Here is a 12,530-nt window from a genome sequence, read left to right as displayed (position 1 = left end):
AGTAGCAGAAGTGGTTAAAAACGAATGGGTTGCAAGGTATGGTGTACCAATGGAGTTACATTCTGACCAAGGCAGGAATTTTGAATCAGCTGTGTTCCAAGAACTGTGCAAGAAGTTGGGCATTCGAAAAACACGGACAACTGCATTGCATCCTCAGTCCGATGGTATGGTGGAACGTTTCAATAGAACATTGGAGGAGCATTTAAGGAAAGTAGTCGACAAGTACCATAAGGACTGGGATACACACATATCATTATTCTTGATGGCCTACCGATCGGCAGTACATGACACAACGGGCCAAACTCCTGCAAAGGTAATTTTTGGCAATGACCTTCGACTGCCAGCTGATTTGAAGTATGGGATAGATGCCGATGCGGAGAGGAATGTCAAGAAATCCACTGATGTCTTAGAAGAAGAGCTGAGAGAGATACACGATCTGGTAAGGCAACGAGCAAAGATTATGAGTGACAAGATGAAAGCGAGGTACGATAAAGCAATTAATTCGGAAGGGTTTCAGGAAGGAGATTTGGTGCTGCTATACAACCCACAACGAAAAAAAGGTTTGTCCCCGAAATTGCAGTGTAACTGGGAAGGCCCATACAAAGTTGTAAAACGGATCAACGATGTAGTGTACCGCATACAAACCACTACCAAACCACGAACCAAAATGAAAGTGGTTCATTTGGAGAGATTAGCAGCGTTTAGATCGAGAGATTTGTCTGATCGGGACGATCAGACTTAGGTGGAGGGCTGTGTTACGAATATTAGCAAAACTAAGGAGTGCTGCCAGCTCTAAGCCGATCTAAGCAGTGACGTGAATGCACATCAATAATTCAATCATTATGTATCTACATAAACGAATCAATAATTGCGTCTACACATATGTACACATTCCGACGAGCAACATTTACATACAAGGCAGCGAGAGATGAGATGTCACACACCGATGAATTTACTTATACGCTTATGTGTGTGCGGGAGACTGTAAACTACAAACACATGCATATACCTTATCTGAGTTGTCACAAGGGAGAGCAATAATTTGTGCACGTAGTTGTGGCTGGCGATTTTGTAGCCGAAACAACTAGTAACTTCTGGAAATCGAAGAGCCTAGAAGTATGCAGCGTAAACTATAAAAGCGATGCAGGCGAGTAAGAAGTAATTCAGTTTGATTTGAATTGTCAAGCAGTTACGAGTAAGACGATATCTATCGAGCAATAGCACTATTATTTTGAAAGTCAGTTTCCTTTAAGATATCAGTTTGGTTACTAAGCTATTCGTTGCACAGTTTGAGTGTTATTGTGAAGTATTTTAATAAAGGCCATCTTTTTTTTTCCATTATCCAATATTGGAGTTATTTATTCAACAGTTTAGCGATACGAACCTAGCAAAAGGCAAATAAGAAGATTTGCAGCAAATTCGTCACAATATTATTAGAACAGGGGGCGTCTAGGGGCTTCAAAAGACATGTCAGACAACGAGCGTCATCCGATCATATTGCCTTACCATTGTAGACTGTCTCGCCTTACAGTCATGATGTTTCATCTTGACTCCCTTCATGGCGAGAACCAGCTCATGCTCCGTCTCATCCGAACCCAATATTGAATGTCAAGAGCATGATCAGAGCCATCATCCACAATTGCAAAACCTGCATTATTCACCGAAAGCAGGCACAAGCCCAACTTATGGGTACCCTTCCCTGCGAACGTACGACCTTTACCCGCGCGTTCACCAATACCGTGGTAGACTTTGCGGGGCCTTTTGACATCAAAAGCTACCGCGGTAGGGGTATTGACTATCCAAAGGCTATGTATGCCTTTTTGTCTGTTTCTCCAGTAAGGCCATCCACTTAGAAGCCACTAGTGACCTTATTACCCCATGCTTTCTGGCAGCCTTTTTCGCGCTTTATCGCTAGAAGAGGATGTGCAAAGAACGTCTACTCCGACAATGGTACGAACTTTGTCGGAGCTTCCAGATCTCTACGATCGGAAGTCAAAGCCTTCCTGGCCGAAAACCGAGACAAAACAGCCACCAAGTATAGCCATCAAGCATTAACTTGGCATTTTATTCCCACCGGCGCTCCACATATGGGCGACCTGTGGGAAGCGGGAGTGAAGAGCTTCAAAAGCCCATAATATCCTCAAATCCCACAAATATACTATGGAGGAGTTCCAAACACTTTTGTGCAGGATTGAGGCGTGCCTCAACTCGCGCCCTCTCAGTCCAGGGTCCAATGACTCAACGGATCTGGACCCACTAACCCCGGGACATTTCCTAACGGGCAGCCATCTTCTGGCGCCGCCAGATCCGGATGTTAACGAAAGCCCGGCCTCCATAATAAACAGATGGCAGAAGCCCAAGGCCCTCCATCAAACGTTCTACCAGAGATGGAAAACCGAATATCTTTCCGAACTTCAAAAACGGGTGAAGTGGAAGCATCCCAAACAAAACATACAAGTGGGAGATCTCGCTGTCCTCAATGAGGACAACTTATCTCCCAACGAATGGAGGTTAGGTAGAGGCGTCAACGTACACCCCGGCGAAGAAAACCGAGTACGTGTAGTCGACCTCATAACCGAGAAGGGTCAAGTCAGACGACCGTTGCTCAAACTGATCCTTCTTCCTACGGAGAGCGATTGTGAGAGGACCACGAGCTCCTCTTAACAATCCCTCTGTTCCTCCCCATCCCTCTTTTCAGAAAATCAACCCCAGCTCTCGTTCACCCGGAACGAGGCCAACCAACAACCCTAATGCAGATCCGCATCTGCCACAGAACATAAAGGCTTTCGGCCCAGTATATATCTTTTTTCATTTCCGACAAATCAACCCAAATTCACTCGCTCACCCCGAGCGAGGATCACAGAACTCCTACGCCATCGGCCAAATACACGAGGTGAACAATAAAAATAAAACTTGCAATACACATCGTCATTCGAATCATGTTGAACATAGGTATCATGGAAAGTACCGATACCAAGCAATCGTGCACTGTCGTAGCCCATGAACATACGAAACGTCAAAAACTCTACTAGTAAATCGACTCACGAAAAAATTTCATTAGTCAATAATGGAAATACCATAACACAATGTACTCATTTGAGCATGACTAGCAGCTTTGTAGGACTTGTGCTACTGGCCGCTTCTAGATCTAGAGTCTCGCTGGAGTCTTAGTCCGGCACGACAACCAAACGTGATCGATCGTTCCCCCCTGCAACCCGGAAAATACTACATCTGCTATCATTGAGCAGGCCTAATTTAAAGCCATTTCGCGTCAGAAGCCCGTACCCAGTCAGAACACCCAAATTCTGGGGCGCGGTGACAGACCATTGTAATAGTTTTGGGTGCAATTGAAACATTTTACTTATTAGGCCATCACTATATAAAAGCATATATTAAATGTATTTCACAACAGTGAACCCTTGCGTCAGGAGATTGAAGAACAAAAAGCAATTGCAGTTCCGATATGTAAAAAAAAAGAAACTGCTTTATAATCCAATCATTAAATGTATATGAAGTATTTCTTAACCATTTGAATCTAAGATCTCAATTAAAGGACCCCGAATGTAAAATACACCCAAAAACGAATAAAAAATAGTGCAAATTTGTGTAGGGTAACAATTTACAATTTCGTTAGCCATACTCATTATATTTCAAAAAAAAAAAAAAACCTCCTCTAAATATAATTAACTGATTTATAACTAACAATCAACTAACGTCGGACTACTTAATAAGGTGCTCATCGTATTCCTCATCTGATGGTACGCCTTTATCATTAACGTCACAAAAGGATATTGCACCAAAGTCCCGATACCTATTTAAATAATATTTCTACGACTATTTTAAAGTACCATTTAAAAATATATAAAATATTTTGATTTAAAATTTAATCATATACCTTTTTTGTTATTTTTTCGGTGTTGTTGAATCTTTATTTTCGACTTTTTCGTTGCTAAGACATATGCGTTTTGCAACGGGACCATTATTTGCTTTTGCTGTATAACATGGATCTAGCATTTCTAGTAGCGAGCGTTGACGACATTTACATTTTCCCCACTATCATTTGATTGTGACGTTATGGTGAGATCTACTGTAGCTGTGCTTCGGGCATTCATCACTTTCGTTGTGCTAGCTGACGGTGAGGTCGATGAATGTATGGTTATAGGCGAAGTTTCTGTGGGATTGCTATCAGCGTCCTCAACTTCCGTATTCGAGGAGGTGGCGAATATATCTTCACTCAAATTGCTTCGCCGCAACGTTGAGGATGCAGAGGAAATCGTATTTCCATTTGCATTTTGATGTTTGCGGTTTCAACCAGCGTTTCATTAAATTTTGCCAACTCTTAATCTTTGGTGAGGCGGCTTCCGTCTTCGGGCTGCGCTTCAAAGTATTACTAATGCAGCCGTAAATAAAATTGTAGAGCTTATTCGATGCCATATTTTGACGTTGATAGCTAGTTAGTAAGTTCCATAAATCCTTTACACACACATTATGTTCCAATAGAAATGTGTGCATGCGATGTACTTCGTCCCGTAAGTTAGCATCACCAACAGTAAAAATATGCCAAAATTCGTTGAGTTACTGTGCACACCATGAGTTGTATTAAAGCTTTCAAACGCGAATCACCTCCAAATGCACCATAGCTTCAAATACCTGATGCTACACAAGGTGGTTCTGAACTTTGTGTATGTTGAAACCCAGCATAAGCTTTATTCAATTCACGTTTAATCAAATCTTCACGATATTGATGTTGTGATTGCATAAAATGTAAAGCATCAATAGTTACAATATGCGGTTGACGACGACGTGAACTATCAAATGGTATACAATCATCATGATTTCCAGCCCATTCGAAAGTATTTGCATAACCGTTGTAGTCGCTGTACCGTTCGGCGCCGACCATCAATAGGGCTTCGGTAGGTCGTAAACATTCCGTAAATAATTTGGAAATAAGTAGCTCTGGACATATGACAAAACGTATTTCTTCTTGCACACATCCAACACCGAGAACACCACCACCAAGAAATTTATTGGCAAAATCAACTTAAAGTAAACCAAGTCTGTGATCCTCAATCGTGCCGGTAGATGTGAGGTGTAAAGGTAACGCGCCCAATGGAGCTTTACATTCAGCCCAGTTAGGAAGATCACTATGCCCTAAGCTGTGGGGTGTAAACGTAACTACACCGGTAGGCACATTGGAACTATCGCGCTCAGTCGGACAAACACGACGAAAGTAGTGGCAAATACATTTGATTTTTTTCAATTACAGCTTGACGGCCGCTTTGAAATAGTCTGTTAAAATTGATATCTGGAAATGTGCTATACTCTGACCGTTTTTTCATTGTATTTCTTCGAGGTAATGTACAAAGAAATGCATTAGCCAACAAACAAGAAACTTGATGTTGTGAAAGTGTTACCGAGTGACATTGTCCCTGTTTAAGTAATGGTATAGGTGCTTGTACTAATTCTGGCAAACGCGATGCTAAACGTATATACGTGGTAGCAGATCTTCGGAAAATACGCGCGCTTCACTCTCATCTAAATCATCTTCGAACAAACGATGTAGATTACGAAAATTCCATTGATTTTCATAATTTGTATTGTACGAGATTATGGCCGCTTGCAGCTATTATTGCTATTATTAATGGGCTGTAATAAGAATTTTTCAATCATTTCCCAACGTCTATAGTGGCACTACCATCTTCTGCAGTCACTCAGTATTGACTGTTACTAGAGCATGGTAAACGGACATGCGTCGCATCCCATTTATGGTGAGCACGTAAAGGACGTGGGGGCGCATGATCTAATTCACGTATAGGACAGTATGTGTGTCGCTGAGACGAACCGGCGGTATATGTTCCAATTCGAATTCACTCCAATCGCGATCAATTTCATTCATTGAACAGCCTCGCCAATCCAGTTCCTGACTACTGCGATCATTATCAGTCCCCGCACTAATTCCACTCATGCCAGCACTAATATCGCTGCTACCGCTTCCACCTTCGGCCTTTGTGCGTGCACAAGCTATTGTAATGCGCCTGCAATTAGTTGCAGACTTGTAAATTGTTTATGCACACACAATATACACACAAAAATATTTTGTTTGATTCCGGGTATATTCGCGAGGCTTTTCACACGTCGAAACTTATATGCACTCCGGCACAATTGCCAAATAACCTAACTTCAATAGAATGGCAAGTGTCGATGCTTCTGTTAGTGTTTAAAGGTCAATTAATCTTTATTTAATCACTCAAGTTAAAACTTTCCAAGAGCAGTGGCAATTTTTTCCTTTCAATAAATGGAAACTGTATTTGTGCCTTTCACCGTTGCGAAAGCTTCATCGGGACCACGTGCACCACAGACACATGTGCCAGGCGTAGTAGCAGCACTGGTTGCGCCCCATCTATACCTACAGGTTAAACGATGTTGGTCCACGCCACTACCAGATGGTGGTTTCATCTTCCACGCTTCGCTCGTACTTTGCTTTGATGTTTCTGTCGGTATAGGCACCGGCATACACATAACAAGAAATTGATCCTTTGGAGATTCGCCTAAATGATTGTCTTGCCTCAAAATAATGCTCACTGTGACCGGGCGGGCGTATTTTAAATCAAAATTTTTTTCACCACAACTGGTCACAAGTTAATTTTTTATGAATTATTACAAATATGTAGGATGTACGCAAGGCCACTCCGTAGTAGAGAATGAAAGGACGGAAAATCACTTGATACATTTCCCGTTGTTTCAATTCATAGGAATTTTACATTTTATACACGGGTATGTATGAATGTGCGTTTTTTCGTCTTTGCCGTTGGTATGCCGGTACCAGTGAGCGAACTTCTAAAATGGGAATGGTGGCAGACGAAAAAATGAAAATAGTAGTAGTGGGTAGATTTTTTCCAAGAAAACAACAGCTATAGTTAACATTTGTACAACACAACTCATCATTTATTGAAAAATAAATAAAGCACATTTCACGGAAATAACACTTTTGAAAAATATGTAAACAAGAAAAAATTACATGTAAATTGGTATATAAATAGCTTATGCCAATATAATACTCACCTTTTCGCCATTGCATTTACTTAAAACGTGGATTTTTCGTTCAAATTTTTTATTTTTTCTTTATATAGCATACAATTTTGCTGTCCAAACATTTTTTTTGCAGCGGGCAGGAAAGTTGTTGGTTTTTAGCACCAACAACACAAATAACAACGAATCGAAAGACCCCACATTATACACGCTCTACCCGGTTCGGTACCAAAATTTGAGTACCAAGCAATTTAAATGCCCATTTTTCTGCAGCACTAGTATGCCTGACTAGCTGAAACGCTACCGGGTGACAAAAAAATAAACAAAATAAGGCACTAAAGACCCAGGCACATAACGTGCGGGGAAGAAGGCCGTGCACATAATGTGCGCCAAATATGAATATTTTTGTTATGCTGCTACAGATGTTTTCCCCCTACGAACGCGCTAATAAAATTTCCCAAATCTCAATAATAAAATTAGGGCCTACTCGCCACCGAATGCGTGACACAGTCATAACAAATAAACTGAGTTTCCGTTTCTTTTTCTTCCATATTCTCTCAATAGAATGACTCGTTACGCGTCGCTACGCAAGAGGGCCGAGCGCCAAGCCGCTCGTTACCCGAAGCCGTACCATCTATGCAGCGCGCAGCATCCTATCAGGTCGTGTCCTATCTATCGCGCAAAGTCCCCGCTGCAACGGCTGCGCGAAATTATCAGAGCTAACTTCTGCCAAAATTGTCTTTCGATAGTGCATCGCGCTAGAGACTGCACGAGTAAGGGCAGGTGCCGAAGATGTGGTAGCAACCATCATACCATACTGCGCCTTTCAATGGAAGACATTTCAACGGAGCCAGAGCAGCCCAAAAGCTGGAACCAGCTGGTCTTAGAAGAGGAGGAGGAGGGCTATGAAAGGATGCCCACAACGCAACAGGTGGGCAACGGGACTATGGATGAGGTGCTGTCTCTCTATGCGTCCGAGTCGGCCTTTACCGAGGATCCACAGATTCCATTCGGAAGTAGAGCGGGCTCCCATACAGGTCGAGCAAACGCTAGGGGATCGGACCCACGGCTGTTCCGATCCCTATTAGCGCACGAAAGACGAGAGGAAAGTAGAGCGGAATCAAGTCCTTTACGCCCACCAACGCAACGACACCTGCGAGAACCACGGAAAACGCGCGAGCGTAGACTGGCCCCTCGGCCGCGCCAGCTACGCGCTATTCGAAACTCGCACGCACATAACCGAGACGGTAGACTGGCCACTCGGCCGCGCCAGCTACCACAACACAGTTCCTTTAGGAACGGAATCATTCCGGCCCACACTGCAGCCGGCCCAACCCTTCGCCCAATGGCTACTCTGGCGCCGCAGTCGTGAAGGTGGAAGCCGGGGGGGGGGGGGCGGTTGCACCTCATTTGTGCACTCCTTGATGCATTTTCCCCCCGCACAACGATCGATCGTAGGCTGGCGGGAGAGTTAGCACTGCCGACGACACACGCCGCCGGCGAAACAGGCTGTTTCATTAGATTTAGAGGCAAACATGGATAGGGCAAGACGGTGACGACTCATGCAGTCTGCGTCCATGAGTTCAGGCGCGTCAGCCTCACATATAACGTCGACCCCAGCGTCGCAGCTCCATACGAGCATATTTTTATGCGTCAACACTAATTCGCCTCGTTCTTGGCGGCGACGTTTACGCCGAAATCATAACGCCGGGCACATTACCACCATCTTTCGGAGCGCTGCTCGCGCAAAGTACGATCTTCGGGTGGGTACTTTCGGGGACCCACCCGATCTAGTATACATTAAGGGTGATTTAGTTTTTTACTTTTTTAATTTTATTTAAGTTTGTGCATTTAAATAGTACGTTTTTTTCGAAATAAATGGAGTCTTTCTTTAAACGGCAAGAAATATGAACACGTATATCTTCTTGTTTCTTTTTCCCAGTTCCTAGCTCTAGGCGAACACGGCTTGCCAAATTTTAACCATGAAGGGAAAAAGTGGCGAATGACCGAGGCATCAGCAACAGAGCTCGCATACTATGCAAACCATCTTGCATGCTGCCAAGCCCGCGGACTGGCCGTCGTTAGGTTAAGTTAGTTATAATTAGTTATAAGTTTTTTTTAATTTTCCTCTTCACGGTCGGTGATCCTTGGGGGACTGTGAGGTTGCGTACCGCAAGGGGGCGGCATGTTTAGGCTCAATGCCTAACTTTTACCAGATTGACGGCGCCCCTCCCTAACGTTTTAATAATGTTTCCAGCCACCCACACTCACGCCGCATCTGTGTGCATGCATGCACATGCATGCGTTTCACACACATGCATGTGTGCGTGTGCAGGTTTTCAGCACCCATGCACGTATATGTGGGGGTGGTTGTGTGTGTGGCTTTTCCCCTTCTTAATACCAGAGGACTTTTTCGCGGCTTAGCGGTTGTCATCAACGGGACAACCGGCCTCTTTTTCGATCGACCGCCAACCAGCACACATCGCCGAGGATCACCGTCGTCACTTTAAATACAAAGGTAACATTTTATTCTTCATATATCTTTTTTTCAATATCATTAAAGACCAAATTATAACGAGGAAAATTCTCTTGTGTTTCTTTATTTCTTTTGAATGAACCACCAATCCCGAGATCGACCCGCCTGCGCCTACCTACTGCCGGTTTACGACGCACCCAGGCCGAACATCACCTTTTTAAAAAATTTAATAGGCACAAATATTTTTTTACTTGCTATGAGCCATAGTAAATAGTAGAGTGCACAATAAAAAGTTGAATTTATTTTCACTGCAATTTTTAAGTAAAGGTGAATGTTTTGTTTCAAAATTTGTATTCCCTGTTACTGGCTACCCCAGTTTTAGTCCAAATACAAAATTTGAACGAATTCGCTAAATTAATCTCTGGTCTAGGTCGATGTAGTCTCGGCGACTGCTCGCGCTTTCCGCGCTCTAACTCTGAAATGGTTGAGCCCACGGAAAAAACTTCAGGTTGGACTTGTGGAGAACTTCATGATGTCCAACTTGGTAATGAGCGTAACACGCGAGTAAGCCATAAGAAGCGAGATATTTGCGAAAGACGAAATTTCGCTACGTTTGACCTCAAATATCTCAAGAAGCGAACATGCGATTTATTCGACTTTTAATGAGAACTTTACAATGCCAAAATAGAGGCGTATGCAAGTTTTCAGCCTTTTATCTCAAATTCCGAGGTCAAACCCTTAAATGACTGGCTTATTATAGCAATAAATAAAAAGCATTTTCGGAAAGCCGACCTGTTCGCCCATTAGTTTGGCAAGGAAAACTTGCACGTCTATTGCAGCTCAGAAGAGACCCAAAAATTAATAGGGTTTGTCCTGACATTTTGACATTTTCCATTTTTAAAACGAACACTGATACACTTTGATGACAGTATATATATATATATATATATCTAATCTAATCTAATATATATTATAAATGGGAAAGTTTGGATGTTAAGATGTTTGGATGTTTGGATGTTTAGATGTTTGGATGTTTGGATGTTTGGATGTTTGGATGTTTGTCCAGACGTTTGTCTTTGTGACTCAATAACGCAAGAACGGCTGGACCGATTTGGATGAAATTTTGCACACATATAGCCAATAGTCTAGAAGGATCTACTAGGTATATAATTTTCAAAAGGGGCGTGGTCCCCGCCCCCTAGGAACAGTTATAATTTAATTATTATATTTTTTCGTCTTTGCGACTGAATCACGCCAGAATGGCTACACGGATTTTGATGAAATTTGGGACACAGACAGTAGTCTACTAGCGAAATTTTTTTCGAACATGGAAAGAGGGGTGGGGGTCCCACGACCCTTCGAGAAATTATTTTTCATAATTTTTACACATTATAACTTTACGTATACTGGCCTTCACCAATATCACAGACTCAAGGGGTCAAATAAGTCGAGGGCTTACAAAGTAAGCAGTGACACCCTCCGCCCGCCCCCCTTTATCACCCCCCTCGGGTGTAAAATCCATAAATTGTTATAACTCAATCTAAATTTTCTCCTAAATCAATAGTTTTTGGTATCTGGTACATACAGAACGAGATCTAGACAATTTTGGAGGAACGATCAGTGGTCCTCTCCTCTACTCCCGCCATCCGCCCTCCATCAATTGTTTTTATTAGCACGCTTTTATTAGCTTTACCTGTATGTTTTTCGGGATCACTTTGGGACTCTTCCGGGATCATTTGTGGATGGTTTTCGGGATCCTTCCGGGATCCCATCGGGGTCCTTTCGGGGCTTTTTCGGGATAATTTCGGGATCATTTTGTGAACCTTCCGGGATCATATCTGTATAGTTTACGGGATCCGTCCGGGATCCAGTCGGGGTTATTTTGGAACATTTTCGGGACTATTCCGGAATAATTTCGGGACTATTTCGCGATCATTTGGGGACCCTTCCGGCATCATTTCTGGATGGTTTTCGGGATCCGTGCGGGATCTCGTCGGGGTCATATGGGGACTTTTTCGGGATCATTTGAGGGCTCTTCCGGCATCATTTCTGGATGGTTTTCGGGATCCGTCCGGGATATCGTCGGGGTCATTTGGGGACTTTTTCGGGATCATTTGGGGGCTCTTCCGGCATCATTTCTGGATGGTTTTCGGGATCCGTCCGGGATCTCGTCGGGGTCATTTGGGGACTTTTTCGGGATCATTTTGGGGCTCATCCGGCATCATTTCTGGCTGGTTTTCGGGATCCGTCCGGGATCCCGTCGGGGTCATTTCGGGACTTTTTCGCGACTAATACGGGATCATTTGGGAACCCTTTCGGCATCATTTCTGGATGGTTTTCGGGATCCGTCCGGCATCCCGTCGGGGTCATTTCGGACTTTTTCGCGACTAATACGGGATCATTTGAGATCCCTTTCGGCATCATTTCTGGATGGTTTTCGGGATCCGTCCGTGATCCCATTAGGGTAATTTCGGGACTATTAGGGGATCATTTGGGAACCTTTCCGGCATCATTTCTGGATAATTTTCGGGATCCGTCCGGGATGCCGACGAGGTCATTTCGGGACTATTTCGGGATCATTTGGGATACCTACCGGCATCATTTCTGGATGGTTTTTGGGATTCGTCCGGGATCCCGTCGTGGTCCTTTCGCGACTTTTCTTCGACTAATACGGGATCATTTGCGGACCCTTTCGGCATCATTTCTGGATAGTTGTCGGGATCCCGTCACGGTCATTTCGGGACTATTAGGGGATCATTTGAGGACCTTTCCGGCATCATTTCTGTATTGTTTTCGTAATCCTTTCGGAATCCCGTCAGGGTCATTTTGGGACTTTTTTGGGGCTAATACGGGATCATTTGGGGATCCTCTAGGGGTCGTTTCGTGACTTTTTCTGTTTTATTTCGGGATCATTTGGGGACCCTTCCGGCATAATTTCTTGATGGTTTGCCGGATCCGTCAGGGTCATTTCGGGACCATTTTGGGATCATTTGGGGACCCTTCCGAGATCATTTCTGGATCCGTC

At 43.6% G+C, this 12,530-nt stretch overlaps 1 pseudogene; it reads right to left on the bottom strand.

Moving 5' to 3' along the window:
• Nucleotides 1-4,016: 4,016 nt before the first annotated feature.
• The window catches only part of LOC137239238 (poly(ADP-ribose) glycohydrolase-like), a 40,082-nt pseudogene continuing 31,568 nt past the window's right edge, over nucleotides 4,017-12,530 (bottom strand).

The sequence above is a fragment of the Eurosta solidaginis genome, chromosome 1 (genome assembly GCF_040869045.1).
Source record: "Eurosta solidaginis isolate ZX-2024a chromosome 1, ASM4086904v1, whole genome shotgun sequence".
In the NCBI taxonomy this organism is placed as follows: Eukaryota; Metazoa; Arthropoda; class Insecta; order Diptera; family Tephritidae; genus Eurosta; species Eurosta solidaginis.
The sequence above is the reverse complement of the archived record's forward strand: the minus strand, read 5'-3'. Positions and strand labels throughout refer to the sequence as shown.